The 16,076-nt window shown below is 46.4% G+C and overlaps 1 protein-coding gene across 4 annotated transcripts in view; it reads right to left on the bottom strand.

Moving 5' to 3' along the window:
• Positions 1 to 2,556, bottom strand: part of ZHX2 (zinc fingers and homeoboxes 2) — a 74,963-nt gene extending 72,407 nt beyond the window's left edge. For 2 of the 4 annotated variants that reach the window (XM_061373487.1, XM_061373489.1), the window contains exon 1: positions 1,932 to 2,556. The gene's annotated coding sequence lies outside the window, so the exon portion shown is untranslated. Of the gene's footprint in view, positions 1 to 974; positions 1,092 to 1,931 lie in introns of those variants that run through there. The other 2 variants (XM_061373488.1, XM_061373486.1) reach the window with 2 other exon arrangements.
• Between the last annotated feature and the right edge of the window lie 13,520 nt (positions 2,557 to 16,076).

The raw sequence follows: 16,076 nt of genomic DNA, 5'->3' as shown, positions 1-16,076 counted from the left end.
CAGAAGGAAGAAAAAGGATACGGTTGCGTGATGCCTTTGGAAAACAGCGAAAACAAAAGCAAAGTCACCCCTCCTCACCAATAAAAGTGGATGCAGCGCTCCACGGGCCGAGTTTCCCCAGCCTCCCCATCCCGGAGAAATAAAACGCCACAAGAAGGCGTTGGGGGAGTGAAGGGGGGAGGCGGAGCGGGGAGCCCGGCTCTGCCCCGGCGCGGTGCCACCCGCCCGCAGCTCCCCGCAATCCCCGCCAGCAGCCCCCGAGCCCGGCCACGGCGTCACTGGGGAACCGGTAGCGGGGAGGTTCGGGGGGGGAGAGGAAAGGGGGCGGAGAGGAAAAACATAATCACAAATTAAAGCAGGAGGAACCGCTGCCAAGTGCGGCCGCTGAGCCACGCGTGGCGGGGGGCCCCTCCCGCGCCTGCGGCACCCCCGGGCGGCCGCGTCCGTGAGTCCCCCTCCGCGGGAACCAGCAGCTCCGGTTTAGAGCCCGCACTGACAAAATCGCCCAGCTCGCCTCTACGTAACGCCCTGTCGAAAGCGGACGCCATATTTTGTGTTGCTGATGTCGACACAGACAAACGTAGACATGTTTCACCCCCCCTCCCCTTCCTCCTCCTGCTGCCTCCCCCCGTTCACCCAAACTTGCGATCGGGAGCGGCGGGGAGCGGGGAGGAGGGCAGGGGGGAGGAGGCGGCATGTCGAAAAATTAAACATATAGCGATAAACCATTGAGAACCCACCCGAACAACCCTCCCGGCTCCCACCCCCCGCGGTCCCCCCCGCTTCCCCCTCTCCCGGTCGCCGCCGGAGTCCCGGGAACCGGACAGTTTGTGCGGGAGGAAAAGTTGGGTGTGAGCGGCCGGGGCTGGAGCGCCGGCGAGCGCCCGTGTGCGGGGCGGGGGCCGCCGGGGAAGCGGGAGGTTAAAGGAGAGGGGGGGTGAGAAGGGAGAAACCAGCCTGGGAAGTTTTCCTACCTGCGCCCAGGGCGGCGGCACCGACAGTCCCGTGCGGAGCGGAACCGGGGCTCCGCGCGCCGCTCCGCGCCCCTCCGCGCGCCGCCGCGCCAGCCCGCGGGACCCCGCGCCCCCGCCGCGCCGCGCGCAACGCGGGGGGGGTGGGGGGGGGAAACACGCGCGCACCGCCACGCGCTCGGCGCACGGGAAAAGAAGGAAAGAAAATAAAAAAAAAAAACGGGGAGAAAAGGGAAAAAAGAAAAAAAAAAGAAGAAAAAAGGAAAAATAATAAAAAAAAAGAGCCCTCGATCGGTGGGGATCTACGCCAAAACCCACATGATCTCTGACGTCAGCGTGCGTATTTGCATACGATACCACCGCCGGCGCGGCCGCCGGGGTCCCTCGGCGCGGCGGAAAGTTGCGAGCGGGGCTGTGCCCCCCCCATCCTCTCCCCTCCCGGCTCCGGCCGCTTCTCCTCCGGCTCCGCGCCGACGGGTTTGCACGCACCCCTTAAACACCCCCCGCCCCGCACCCTCCGTGTGTGACACCCCCCGGCCCGGCCGATGCCACCGCCGGTCCCCGTCGCACCCTGTCCCCATTGCACCACCCGCCGGGCTGAGCCGGGGGTCGTGGTGGGAGCGGGGGGGCAGGGGGGCGAGGTACGGCTCCTCGGTATAGGGGGTGGGAGAAGTACTCGCTGTCCGGATGGCGCGGGACTGACCGCTCCGTGTGGGGATGAGAGAGGCTGGACCCTCGTCGTAGGACATGAGGATAGGACCCCCATGTTAGCGTCCCGCTATCGGGACGGCGGGACCTTCCTCCCGGCTGGATCCCCACTATCGGGATGGAAGGGTTAGAGCCCCGTTAGAAAGACTGACGGCGGGGTCTGGACCCCCGCTGTCGGGACGGCGATGGGATGCTGGAGGACGCTGTGCCGCCTCCCTGGGGCTGCCACCCCTCCGAAGCGGGGCAGGTTACCTGGGGAGATAGGAGGCATTTCTTCATCCTCGGCTTGTGATGGAGGTTTTCCAAGCCACCCGGTTTTGGTGGGCTTCAGGCGATGGGTGTTTATTGCTTTGCAGAAGGTGGTGTGTATTTCCGAGGGATGCTGCTGCTGCAATCTCTGCTCATCTGCTGCATCGCAGGAATCCTTTCCCCCATTTAAAACTGTCGCTGAACTCTTGCACCTCTTTGCCTGTCTGCCAAAGAGATGTAGACATATAGGACCCAGGCTATTTTCTCTTTGCTTCAATGAATTAATTAAAATAAATAATTTACCGATTGTATCTTGCTTCTAGATAGCAGATCTTCCAACAAGTCCAGGCTAATAGGATTTACGAGTAGCATAATCTCACCGTAACTTCAGGGGTGTGCTATCTGCCGTGCGGTGGCTTTGATTAGGGCGCATTAAATCAATCTCTTAATTGTAGAGTTAAAGCTCCAAAGGCTTTGAACCTCCACTTGCTCTCGCTTTGCCCGGATCACCAGTGTGCAGTCAAAGCCAGGCTACGGACCTCAACCCACTTGGGTAACTTCTTTGGGCAACGTTTTGTTTCCCTTCCCCGAGAAGGGCTGGGGACTGGCTGGTAGGAGAGTGTCAGCAGAGGAGCTCTAAGTTACTGCAACTGAATAATCGCTGAAGAACGTAAATATGTCAAAGCAGTGTCAAGAGATTTCTGTGCAGGGATACCCTTATCTGAGTAGGCGTGTTTTTGACTGCCTGACTGAGTACAGTTTCTGCAACTATTTGATAACAGAATAGACTCTTTCCTAGCTGCCACCAGCTCTGAGATTTCCACTCACTTTTCCTCTTAGCTGTTAGGAAGGGACAAGCATGGGCATCCTCTCCGCGCTCGCTGAGCGCACAGAAGATGACCATTAGAGCTTGCTGACGCTTATGGAATTCAGGGTTTTTTAATGGAAATTCGTTTTTTGTTATAAATACTACAGAATATATTTTGTTGATCTCTTCAGTAGCTGTTCAGCCCTGGCAATAGTTCTGAATTTTGAATGCGTGAGAAAGAAAGAAACAAACAAAACCAAACCTATTTTAGGGGGCAAAGATATTTCCCCCAGGACACTCTTTTTTCCCTACTGTCTCAAATTCTGTTTCTATGATTTAGAAAAGAAAGAAAAGCCGAAGTGTTTTAGTAAGGCTACTATGCTTATGAGTATCAAATACTTTTGAAAGGGCAGATCAATGGAAAGCAGGTGAAAAATCATCTCTTGCGCCTGTCCTAATTGACACTTTCAGGCCTCTTTAACTTCTTTTGCTTTGCCAAATGCAAAAGGCTCTTTGATTGATTGGGTGATAGCGGCAGCTAATGCTGCCTTTTAAGTGCAAAACAGGGCCGTCAGTGGGAGCCGGGTCCGCGTCTCGGACTTTAAGCCCTGGTTATAACAAAACCAGTCCTAACCTGAGGTCCAAGCGATCCCTGCAACAAGCAAGGGCACCCGTGGGGTTCATCTGCCTTCCCCCAAATCTTGGATGATGTCACACATTAAGAGCTGAAAGTTAATTGAATATGGGGCATAATACACTGTATTTAAAGTGAGGAGGTTGTGGGTTTATAATTGCACCAGTTACTATTGCCATCCTAAATGAACAAACTCAGGACATTTTTCTAAGCAGTGTGTATTCAGTGTTACTGCTGGCCAAGCTGCTCAGGCAGAGGAGGTAAGCCTAAGGATACCTGCTTGTCTGTGACTTTGCATTTTCCCACATCGAGTGCAAAATATGGCACACAGGAATCTGTTCTGTGAACGTTTTTCGACCTGGTCATCAAATTCCTTGAGCAGTGGGACCAGGCAGCTGTGTGGCATCTCCACCCAGGTGCTGTCTTTTAGGAAGCTTGTGGTTAATCAGTTATCTCCAATTCTGTTGCATTTAATTGAAGTGAAAGGATCAACAAGTTTACTGAGGGATGAGAGAACTGTGCTATGATAAGAATTTATAATTACAAAAGCCTTGATTCCTTAGGAAATCATGTCTGTCCCCCTAAAAAAAAGAAGTACCAGTGATAAATGCAAGGTGAATAATCTTGCTGAGTCTCGGTATGTAACTCATTTATGGAAACCTAACATTAAAATGATGCAGGGTAACACAACAAAATGGAAACTGCTTTTACAGAAGGAGATGCAAAAAGGAAATTTGCACATTTAGATTTCTTTTGCATAAGGCCTCTCTTCTTCATTAAGAACACAAATGGAAGCCACGCTGATTGCAAAGCGCAGTGAACATGTGTGCACAGTTCCCCAGGAAAGTGAGGGCAGAGCGCTTGCTTTAAATCTAGTGCCCTCTCCATTTCCTCGACATGCTTTCTCTAGATTTAAAGTGACATCTGCTCCATAAAGCCCTTCGAGGAAGTTGCAAGCTTGCCTGTGAGATAATACCTTGGTCAGAGATAATGAACTGTGTACTGATATATGTTACTGATATATGTGTGTATATATATTTTATGGCGAGGAGGTGAGTGTCTGACATATGTACTGTCACATATATCTCAGTCTTCTTCAGTTTAATGGTTTCTTTCAGACTGTTTAATCCTGTGAAATTGCAGGCTGAGTCAGCATTACAGATCTAATTCCCTCTCTTGGAGGTGCAGTTCTGAATGTCGATCTGAAAAGACTGAGTTAAATATCCTCAAAGGGAATGTGCATCCTGTAAGAGCCAAAACAGAGGTACGTAAATAGAAGAACCAGAGAGTCATTTTTTGTTGAGTGTGTGGCTACATGTTGCTCATGTTTATCCTGGCCTAACACTGTGGGATCAAGTAGAGTTTTGCCTAAAGGATGCATCAGCAAATGGGTGGGCTGTGAGCTTCAGGACATGTTTACTTCTCCTGGGCGAGGTGAACCAGCCCAAGGCTGTCAGGCCAAGCTGCTGTCTTAGAGCTGGTTTGGGGAAAAATCAAGACCAGCCTCAACTGACAATTTCTACAGCTTGCTTCTAACTCCTCTTTCACCCTGTTCGTCCCACCCTGCACAGGTACGGTGATTCCCCAGCTCTCATTTGGTGCTGTTAGTGACAGCTCAGGTAGTGTTAGGCCTTTGATACAGGCATCAGTAGAAATTAAGGTGAAAAACTAAATAAAAAGAAGTCAGCACATGAACACTGCTACCTTTTTTTCCCTCTTCTGTGGAGATCTTGGTCTCTTAGCTAAGGACAGGAAGCAGTGCTTGGCTGCTGGTCAGCATGTGTTGTGGCAGAGAAACAAAGCTCTTTAGATGTGTGTGTTTGCCACTCCCCCCCCAAATTGTGTGTTTTGTTTTTTTTCACCCCCCCAAACCCCAACTTCCCAGATCAAGCTTTCTCCTTTGCTAATTGTCGACCCCACCAGTGCTCTCAGTCACTGGAGTGTGCAAATTCGAGCTCAGGTAGTAAGGACTGATCAGATGTGTGATCTGCAAAATGAGATGTTAGTATAAATGCACAGAAGAGCAAAGCAATATCGAAGTCTGATCCAATTATAAGGCTGATCTTATGATTTGTAGTGTCCTTAAGCTGGGGGAAGCTGTCAGAAGTCAGGATGCCTCACCTTCAGGATGCAGGGCTGATGGGTCGATTAGCTGTTAAGCCTGGATGGAGTGAATATCCTGAGCGCAACTTCCCTAAGCATTTACACTCATTGCCTGAGCTTAAGATGGGTCCTGGCAAGAGGCATGCAGGCATCTGTCTTTTTCTCTTTCAAAAACTCCAGGAGAGCTGATCACTTATCACGGGAACCATCTGGCTTATTCTTAGAGAGATCAACAGTTAGTCACTGAACAAATGAGGAACATACTGCATTGAAGTCTGCTCTCCCCATTAAATATGAGGACTCAGCCCAAGGTCCCTGAAATACCATGTGCATTGACTGCTGCAGGCAGAGTGGAAAGATATCTTATTCTGCCTTGAGGCTGCTGAGCTGCTGTGAAGTGGAAGAGAGCTGCTGCAGAGAGCCGGGGGATGCTGGTGTCTCTGCAACAGCCATGGTGGCCATGGGGATGGGGACCTGGGGCTTTTCTTCCTCAAGGTCACTGCCAGGGATGGAGAAGCCTGAGGAGGGAGCAGGGCTGCACCATGGCTATCTGGAAAGCTTGACACCATAAGCTCTGCTTCTGTTGTTTGCTGTTGATCTCAGTTCCCAAGTTCAGCGGCAATCAGTGTGACTGGGCTATTGTTCTGCAAGAGAGATGCTGAGGATGTAGGGCAAGGCCACTATGGAGGGTCAGTGCTGAGAATTAGGGGGCCAAGGGGTTTCACTCTCACCTTTGAGGGGTAACACTTCACCATGTCCTTGACAGAACGCAAGTGCAAGCACACCGGTGTGGCTCTGGGCTCCTCACGTGCTGTGTTTAGAGGGCCATTGAAGTACCTAAGCCAGCTCCTTGCTAAAAACTTCTGAAGCCAGGCCACTACACCTCCCCTTCTGCTAGGCAGTTTGTGTGTTAATAAATCCTGTGGCACCCTCCGCCTGCCCTCTGCCATTCCTAACAGGTCCTTGTGAATGGCGGCTGGCCCACCACTGTGCTTTGAAATGCAGTGATGTGGAGGAGGCTTCCATTGCTCACCACTGCACCGGGCCTCCTGCAGACGGGAAGGCTCCAGACTTTTATGGATCCATCACCGATCCCAAGAGCTGGGTGAACTCGGAGGCGCAGCTCGGTTGTCCTCCCCTGTGGACAACCTGCAGATCCCACGTGAATGTGTAACCTTTGTTGAGAGTGGCAGTTTGGGGATTTTTCTTTTCTTTTTAATGTCTTTTTCTATTGCTCTTGCTAATTACTAAAGCAATTTTTAAATTTTAAATGAGGGCTTCCTCCCTCACAGCCCATCTGCTGTGAAATCACAGCGCACATCCTTTGTGACAGTTCAAGCATCGCCATGGCAACGTGCTGTGATGTGATCAACCCTGAGTTATGACCTCACTGCGGGACCAGGCAGGCCAGGCTGCTTTGGCAGGAGGAAGGGAAAGCAGCTTCTGTGTTAACAAAAGTGGGATCTCTGCTACAAGCTGATGGGATTTGTCCTGGAGCAGACAAGCTAAAGTCCTCCCTGGAGCTTTTTACAGGACTTCAGTGCTAGGGCTGGGGGCATCCATGGAGAAATCAAGTATTTTTCTCCTTAGAGAAAATGGCTTTCTTTAAGAAGTCTTTCCTACCAGTTTATGGTACTTCTTCAATGGAAATCCTCGGAATTTTTAAGACTTTTTTCCTTCCCTCCCCCCTGAGTATCTGTAGATTGAAAGTGCTGGAGACCAAGCTCTCTTTTTCCTGTTTGGAGGAAGGTACTGTATGGCCGGTGGCAATGCATACCTCAACTATGTTCTCTGGTGACTTAACCCAGACCCCATCCAGAAGATAACAGGGCTGGGGGTGACTGGCTTGGCTTTGCGAAGCATTCATCTCACACTTCCCTGCTGAGCCTGGCTTGAAGGGTGAAAACTGTCGCAAGTCTTTGTGGACAACTGGAGGGGATTAGTGACCAAAGACCACCCAGCAGGTGTCATACCCAGTGTTATCCATTTCCAATTAGCCAAAGACCTGGTTCAAAGCCTCTGGTTCAAAGTAGGGGATTTTTTTCTTTTCTTTCCTTTTTTTTTTTTTTTTTTTTTGTGATTCCTGTGGATTTTGCATGAGATTTTAACCATCAAACTGAGCCTGCTCTTTCAGGAAGCTCTTCGCACATGTAACTAATTCACTGAGACAGCTTGTATATTTATCTGTATTTTAGTATGTATTTCAGAATGTCTTTATCTGTCCCTTATGTGAGAATATAGCATCTTTAGCCTGGGGATGCAAACTGAACTGATGGGCATATTTGGCAATTCTAAGCGGACTGGTGGTACAATTTGCCACCTCTCTGGGGAGAGTTAACAGGCAGCCTAGTTTGACTATGTTATTTGCTGCTGAACAGAAATGGTGCTCTTTATGAGGACTTAAACAATAGGTGCCTATTAAATGATACAGCGAAGCTGAGAGGTGTTTTGGGAAGGGGAGGAGAGAATGTGGGAGAATGATGCAGTTCCTCAGGTGGCACACTGTGCAGAGGACAAGTATTAGACCTTCATAGAATTAGACTTTCAAGTATCAAGGCTTTTATATGATGGTAAAGTATAAGGGACCACAGTGGGTCTGCTCTGCCAAGGTCCGTACGGTGATAAAAGAGCACGCAGCCTTTAGCTGCTATAGGTTCCTCTGTCCCTTATGGTGGAGTTGGTGCATAAGGCTTACAGGCCTCACACATCTGTTCCTCTCCCATCCCATTTTGAACATATATAATCATATAGCCCCAGTACATTACTAATCAGGCCACTTCATTTTGCACTGAGGACTCTCTGCTTTACCTGTCAAGTAAGAAAGCTGGCAAATGGTTGCTGCAGTTTTGTATTTAAGCCATTTTAGAGAGACAGCCTTGAAGACCTCCATGATTTTTTAGGCTAACAAGAAAAAGGTGATGTGTATGTGGGGAAGAAATCAAGTAAGTTACTTTCTCCCTCCAAAACTGGCTTTAAAAGTACTCCATGGCTTAGTCTTTTTATGCCATTTTACAGCCTCCAGCAAGTTTTTACAGCTGAGCTACTTTCCAGCCCCACAAAATGCAGCGCAGGCCCCAAACTATTGAAGTGCAAATGGCTTGACTGTAATCTAGGAAGATTCAAGAGAAACGGTCAAATGTTACACTAAACACTTATGGCAACATATTTTAACAGCAGGAGGATAGAAACATGTTTACCCTGGGCAGGTTTAAAGTGAGAAGATTAAAATCTTCTCTTTTCTGAAGGTGAATGCAATCAGTTTACTGGTGTCTGCTGTGCCGTACTTCTGTAGCTCCATCCATACCATGGTTTCAAGGTGCTTAGAAGATTAACTTCATAAGCTTTACAGCACACTCATGTTATCAGCCCCTCTGGTTATTCTAATTTACTGATGGGAAACTGGGGCTTGGGGAAACTGGAGATCAAGCTCTTCAGTGGCTTTGGCTATGGCCAAGCATTCATAAAAATCAGTGCCAGCACTGGGGCTGTTGTGATGTTTGCTGACTTGACACAAGGAACCCATGTTTGGTTTCCCTGAGTCTAAACCCATAGGTTTAGCTATGCCACCCACTGTTTACCCATCTCTGGCTTCAGCAGAAAGGCTCAGCTTGGGTCACTACATGTTACAGTAAATGTTTGTAAGACTGGCCTGGATCTCAGCAGTGGCAGTAGGAACTTTCCTGCTTTCACAGAAACAAACTGGAGTCTTTATCCAACCAGGGCTCAGCCAAGAGTCCCTATCATCTTCTCAGTAAGAGATCTGCCCTTAGGTCCTCAGTGCATAGATTTCCCCTGCATGCTGGGGTAGCTCCAGGTTTTTGTTTTGCTGCAAGGCCATGTTAGTAATAACTCCTGTAAGTTTTGGAAAGCTGGATTTGCAAAGCTAGCTGTAGGAGAGCAAGCTAAATTACAGGTTAGGTTATGTGTATTTACTGCAACTAAAGGGAAATGGTTGTTTGGTTTTTTTTTTTTTTTTTTCTGATCTTGAAAATCACAGAAATGGAGCTCTCTCAGTGCAAAATATTTTGTCACAGTAGCCACCTTAAATGTCACTCTGTTTCAGTGACAAATTTATTGTGCTGTCTGTAAAACACTGATTTTCCTGCACTCTGAGAGTGTCTGGGGGGAAAAATGATGCTGTATGTAAAATTTGATTTATAAAAACATATGTCTGTTTTTTCAACCTCTGGGTACGTTTGCATTACAAGACACAAATGAAATTTAACATCATGCTGCCGATAACTGTGTTTCATCCAGGGCTGAGCAGACAGGAGGGGAGCTAGAAGTTGCAATAAGCGAGTGGCAATACAGGGAGAGGCTTGAAAAAGGCAGGGAGAGAACACACCAGCAGGGTAACTGAGAAAGGCGTATATATTTATAAAGACATGGACATACATTTTGCTGGCTGTGAACTAGAAATGCCCATCTGGTTTCAGAACTACTCTTTTCGGTATTAAAGAATATGAAGATTAGGGATCCCTCTGCCCCAACCTATTGAATTTATGTCCAACAGTTTGTAGATTTTATTAATGATTTGCTTAATGCTGTAATGCTTCAGGAAAGTGCTGGGATCTACTGTCTGGAGGGGATGTGGGAAAAGCATTGCTCCCTGTCCAGGTCCGACTCACTGCTTTTACTGATGTCTTAACACGTTAGTGAAATACATTTAAAAATAAATGGTATGCTAAGGATGGTGTGATGGATACTGAATTTGATGGATAGTGATACAAATGAAGATTAATTATTAGTCATATGTGGATGATTTAATGAAGGATATAATGCCACCTGCTGTGTGGTGAAAACAAATTACTGTCTCTTTAGTTGCTTTTGACTAGTTCTGGAAAGAAAATGAATTTAGACTAAACTAATTTCCCTTTAATGTCGTATGTGTGTAGTTAAAGATTAATGTTTTGCAACTAAGTGTAAGTACTGTGTAAAAGCCCGTACAGGAAAGGCCTACAGTGTTAACCCACCAATTCCTGGAGGGTACAGCACCCAGCATCTTCTAATTGAGCTCAGCAGCAGTTTTATTTTCTTCTTTGGTGACCTAGAAGACATCCTCATACACTTCCCTGCTTTGTTACAGGTACAAAGAAAATCCCCATGGGGGCAATAATATCCTTTTATTATAGAGCAGTTCCAGATGGAGACATATATTTATATGCTTAGTGTGGGCAGCATACTTGATGGGCCTTGATTCAGGGCCATGCTGTGTTGGTACATGTCTTTGCTGGTTGATGCACCAGTGTCTCTCAAGCCAGGTATGACATATGAATCCAAAGAGTGAGTGGTGATGCTTGGAGCAGGTGTCTCTGCTGTGTGCTGACCACAAGTGGCGCCAACAGAAGGCATTAAAACGCAACAGAAGGCAATGGCTTGGAGCAGCCTTCCAGTACCTAAAGGGGCCTACCAGAAAGTTGGAGAGGGAATTTTTACAAGAATATGTAGTGATAGATCAAGGGGGAATGGCTTTAAACTGGAAGAGTTTAAATTTAGATTAGACATTAGGAAGAAATTATTGTGAGGGTGGCAAGACACTGGAGCAGGTTGCCAAGAGAAGTTGTGGATGGCACAGGCAAGGCTAAGTTGGATGGAGCTCAGAGCAACCTGGTCTGGTGGAAGGTGTCCCTGCCCATGGCACAGGGGCTGGAACCAGATGATCTTTATGATCCCTTCCAACAAAAACCATTCTGTGATTCTATGGTATGACGTGGTGTGACTTTTGACTAATCAGTTATTTTGGAGCTCAGGATGTCCAGTCCAGCCAAGCTCCTGCACTGGAGCATGCTATGTCTTGCCATACCTAAAGGCTGAATAGCCTACCTGCTGGACAGCATATTATATAGAGCAGACTGGCAAATGGTGGTAACAAAATAACTTTTCCCCAACAAAGTTAACTGAATGAGATTTAATGTTGCTAAGAGATTTGGCCTGCATCCCTCAAACTTGAGATTAGACTGCCGAGCAGGAGGCACTGCAGCGGGGCTGGCGTTGTGCCAGTAAACAAGGCTTTATCAGGATGATATGTTAATATTTGTGTGTACTGTAAAGTTAAAAAAATAGAAAAAAAGGGGGCAGGGTGGTGACTGCCTCATCTGCTGCTCTGGCAGAGCGATTCCCATTGAAGCCGATGGTAAAACACTAATGCTTCAGCAGTAGAGACAAGTGATTGCAAAACAGCTTGATTGCAATGGAAAACAGATGCCTAATGCAGCAGTCCACCTTCATCTGTGGTCCCAGAAGATCGTAGATGGAGAAATAGTTGACTTACAAGAAGGCCCAAAGTCCCAGCTGAAAACAGAGCTGAGTTCTGCAAAGGGCTTCTTCAGGATGCAGTAATACTGGCTCAGCAGGTTGAGGGTGGATGCAAGCTCTCTCTACCCAGCCATGCATTGGGTTACCGTCACTTGAAACCTTTGTGACTATGTTAGTGTAAGACTGCACTTCAGGTAACAAACCATGATGAAAAACTCAGACTACAGAAAAAAACCTGCAGTGAACTAGCTGGTAAGAAATACAGGCAGTGGTGAGACTCCTGGTTTCCTTCATCTGGTACAATATGGACAGGGAAGATGCCGAGAGTGCAGCAGTGGGTCTTGCAGGCTGAGAAGGTGGTACTGAATTTCATCTAAATTTTGGAAAGTTGAAACATTTAAGCTCATATGGGTTTTTTGTGAATTAATTGCTGGAGGGAAGTTGAAAGATGATAGAGCAGGTGCTGAACAGAAGAAACAACAGGATGGTTAGGAGGGAATGTCCTGTTGGTTTAGCTAGTGGTGTGTGCCAGGGTTAGAAGAAATGTTTTCTGAGCATGGATGTGTGTGAGAGGTTTAAGGAGGGTCTTTCCCTTCCCTTTGAGCAGTGCTCTTCCCCAGTCCTGATTGTTTACCCCTACTAGGTTCTCAGCTTGGAGGTTTGGGGAGCCAGAGCATCATGATCCTCACTGATATTGTGCTGATTAAAGTCTTTCTGTAAACCATGTCTAGGTTGCCTGTAACAATCTTCTTGCCTGCAGTTTAGAGCTTCTTTGCCTACTTTCGTAAGCACTTCACCTGAAATACCGGTCTTAGTGAAGCAAAATTGCAAATATCTCATGGACTCCAGTGGGACAGGAGCTAATTCTCGGGTAAAATGACTATGCACTGGCTATACTCTGAACTTACACACCCAGAAGTCATGTAACAACAACACTGAGGTCATGTGAAAGTTTGTGTAAAGCATGTGAGTACAATTTGTAGGCTGATGCACCCTTAGATCACTAAGGGGATGGATAAGGCTGGGGACCCTTGTGTAGCTTCAGCCCAGAGAGAGGTTCAAGTCCAGCTTGATTAAATGTTGTCATCTCCACAATGTAGTTTGGATATGTCTGCCTGGATTTAGTAGACAAGTTTTACACCTACAAGATATTTCCTCTTTGTCAAAGCATCCCCCAGCCCTGGGGTGAAGTACAAACATGACATTTGTACCATTTCTGTAGCTGGGCTACAAGCCCGCCAGTTGCTATTAACATTCCCTGAAATACCCAGACTTCAGGAGAGGGGGATGAAGAATGCATCAAGCATTTATTGGCTTTGCTGCTGATAAGTGGGTGAAGATAAATATTTGTGCAACGGTATGTCCCACTATCTGGCTCTGGGAATAAAGTGATGATTCAGTCCAAGTGCTTTATCACAGCTACATATCAAAGAACAACTATATAGAAAGCTTATCTCAGGACTGTTTTGGCTTTTGTAGATCTGAATAATTATGTGAATCTGGTTAGTTTTGTATTCCTTTAATGAGGCTTTTTCATCTGAATAGTCAGTTGTTCACACGAAATAAAAATCCTCCCACTTCATATTGTTTTTTATCGTTCTGGGCTCCATTTGTCTAATTTATTTTTGTATTCCAGAACTCATATCTCTGGTTATATTTTTGGGGATTCAGTTTGAGTTAGGACCTGCCTTCTTGAGTGCTGAGGAAAAATACAGGTTTGTAGTTAGCACTCTGTGTGTAACCCAACAACAGAAACAAGCAAGACTATAGCTAACCTCAAATTCATCCTGGTGGAAACTTTATTCTAGTGAATGAACCATATCACTGAAGAAAAAGCTGGGTTTACCTCCAAACACCACATCTCCCACATCCTTAGGAGTTCAAATGAGCTAGTCTAGCAACTTTAAGTGATGCAAGGTGACCTTCACTCCTTTTCTCTGGTTGATTTTCTCCATTCGGGTGTCTTTCCACATTCAACTCATGGCATCCACCAGAAAGGGTGGAAAATAATAACAACAGCAGTCACTGCGAGAGCAAAAAAAAAGTGTGCAATCTTTTTTGTAATGTAAGAGGGGTAAAGATGGAAAGATTATAAGCATAGAAACTTGTGTGCTGAGTTTAATCTTAACATTCCTTTTAATAAGCCCTGATGTTGTAGTTAAAGAAGGAATCTCTAAATTGGTAAAAACAGGCTGTATATTAAAGGTATTATTTCTGGTTTAAAAACCACTAGTGGAAAGTGCTTTTGTTGATATTTTCCTCTCTCTCTGGGCTGCAAGGATTAATTCGTCTGTTTGAGCATAATGATGGTAGCTGAGACCATCACAAAGGCTGGAAGCTCTTCATTCCTCCCCTGTGTACTCAGTTGGGAAGGGTCTCGCTGGCCCCATGGGGAGCTTGCTCCATCATGAGCAACCTCCTTCTGCTGGGGCTTCAGCAGCTAGGGGAACATGGGGGAACAGAGCAGCCAAAAATCCTTCTCCTTTGTCTGGTTTTAATGTCACTTACGAAGGAGCTATCGGAAGTTCTTAGTTTCACATTTTGATCTCATTTCCCATTCGGCAGCTTGGTACAGATGTGGATTTTCCAAGCCATCTGATCTGTTTGGATAATAAAAGCCCGTTAGGTCTTTTGGGGAAAAGCTGATATACACTTGCCAACATTTTTGTAGATGTTTTCCAAGCACATTTTTCCAATTGAACCCCAGAGGGTAGGCAGGCTGGGAGCTGCTGGAGGGCTGTGTGCTCATTTTCATCCATTTTTAATGTGCTTAAAAAAAGAAAGAAAGAAAACAATGCCCTTTCCTAGTGACCAACTTCTCTAAAATGATACAGTTTTTTGGGGGGTCGTGCTGAAGACTTTCTTTTGTAATAAAGTCTTGATTTATATCTTTTAATCTAGTTTCCTGGTTTTCTGCCAAAACACTGAAAAAGTAGCAGTCCCTTCCCCATCCATGTAATGATGAGAGATCCTCACATGCTCTGAGTCAGGAAAAGCATATTAAAATCCTATATTGCGTTTTTCAGAAAGCACTTTGAGCTGTCAGTTCCCTTTGAAATCTGGTGATGGTGGTAAACTTGTAGCACCTTTAGAAATAATGCCATGGATGCTAATCCGTGAGCTCCCACCATCTCTCCTGTATTTTGTGGGCTACTCCCAAGCTGGTAGTATTGCATCCACCGCCTTGATGAGCCATCCTGGAGCATGTTATACTCATCTTGTGGGACTTGAATTGACAAGAGGCTCTGGATAAGTGTGTTGATCCTGGACTCCCTACTGTCAGGATGCTCTTGGAACTGATGGTGGGTGACCCAGCTGGTACCTATGGGGAATGCCCAGGATATGCTCTGCAGTGCACTGTGTGCCAGTTTGCAGGCCTGTGGTGTGATGGGCATTTGGCTGAGAAGATACACCCTAGTCCTCTATGATGCATACCCTCTTTTCACTCCCTTCTGCTGTTCTGAGTACCTCTACTCTTTCTCTGAGAAATATTCTCTCCTGCTGAAATGGATCCTTTTCCGTTCAAGTTTCTTCTCTTCCTCTGTTTTCTGTAGCTCTTAAAAAATAAAACAGAGTAATGTGAATTACTCCCTCATCTTCTCTCCCTCCTTTCTTATAACATACCTTCTCCTGCTGAAAGTACAAGTGCAGTCTGCTTCCAGGTCTATGTAATTGCTGTTCATGAGCTGGAGAACTTACATGCAAGGCTTTGCATGTGGATGTAGAAACCAGTGTGACAAAGTGAACCCAGGACTCAGGAATACAGATTTATCAAAACGAAGGTTGAAGACACCATTGCTTTTAAAGCTTTGTGCAGTGAGACCCATCAGAGGGCTCTCATTGACCTCAGAAGGTGAATGCAAGCCTCATCTTAGTAGAGCAAATGGTGTAAAACCAGGCTTATCTTCTCCAAACCTGCTTCGTTTTGATGTTATGCGAGAGTTGGAGACCCTCATTTGTGTTACAGAGAAAGGAATATGTATTGTTTAAAAATACTAAGATAATCAGAATATTTTTTTCTGTTAGAACTTGAAACCAACAAAGAAGCTTTAAACAGCAGGCAAGAAGACTGACAGAGGTGATCCAGACATGATTTACAGAAAGACTTTAATCAGCACAATATCAATGAGGATCATGATGCTCTGGCTCTTTCTTCCTCCCTGAGCTGTTCAGTTAATGGTTGGGCTAATTGGTAGCTGTCAAGCTTGTGCTGAATCTACTGGAGGTTTTTGAGATACTGCTCTGTCTGCTTGAAGGCAAGTGGTGTGGTTTGGGTTTGAGTGTCAGTTACAAAGTGATTTCCACACATTCACAGCTTACTCAGAGCATTATAATTTCGCCTGATGCT

Source organism: Neopsephotus bourkii, unplaced genomic scaffold (genome assembly GCF_033783945.1).
Source record: "Neopsephotus bourkii isolate Nb327-2 ecotype Australia unplaced genomic scaffold, CSIRO-AGI_Nbou_v1 NB_1630, whole genome shotgun sequence".
NCBI classification, from domain to species: Eukaryota; Metazoa; Chordata; class Aves; order Psittaciformes; family Psittacidae; genus Neopsephotus; species Neopsephotus bourkii.
Note: the sequence above shows the minus strand (reverse complement) of the source record. Positions and strands in the feature narration are given on the sequence as shown.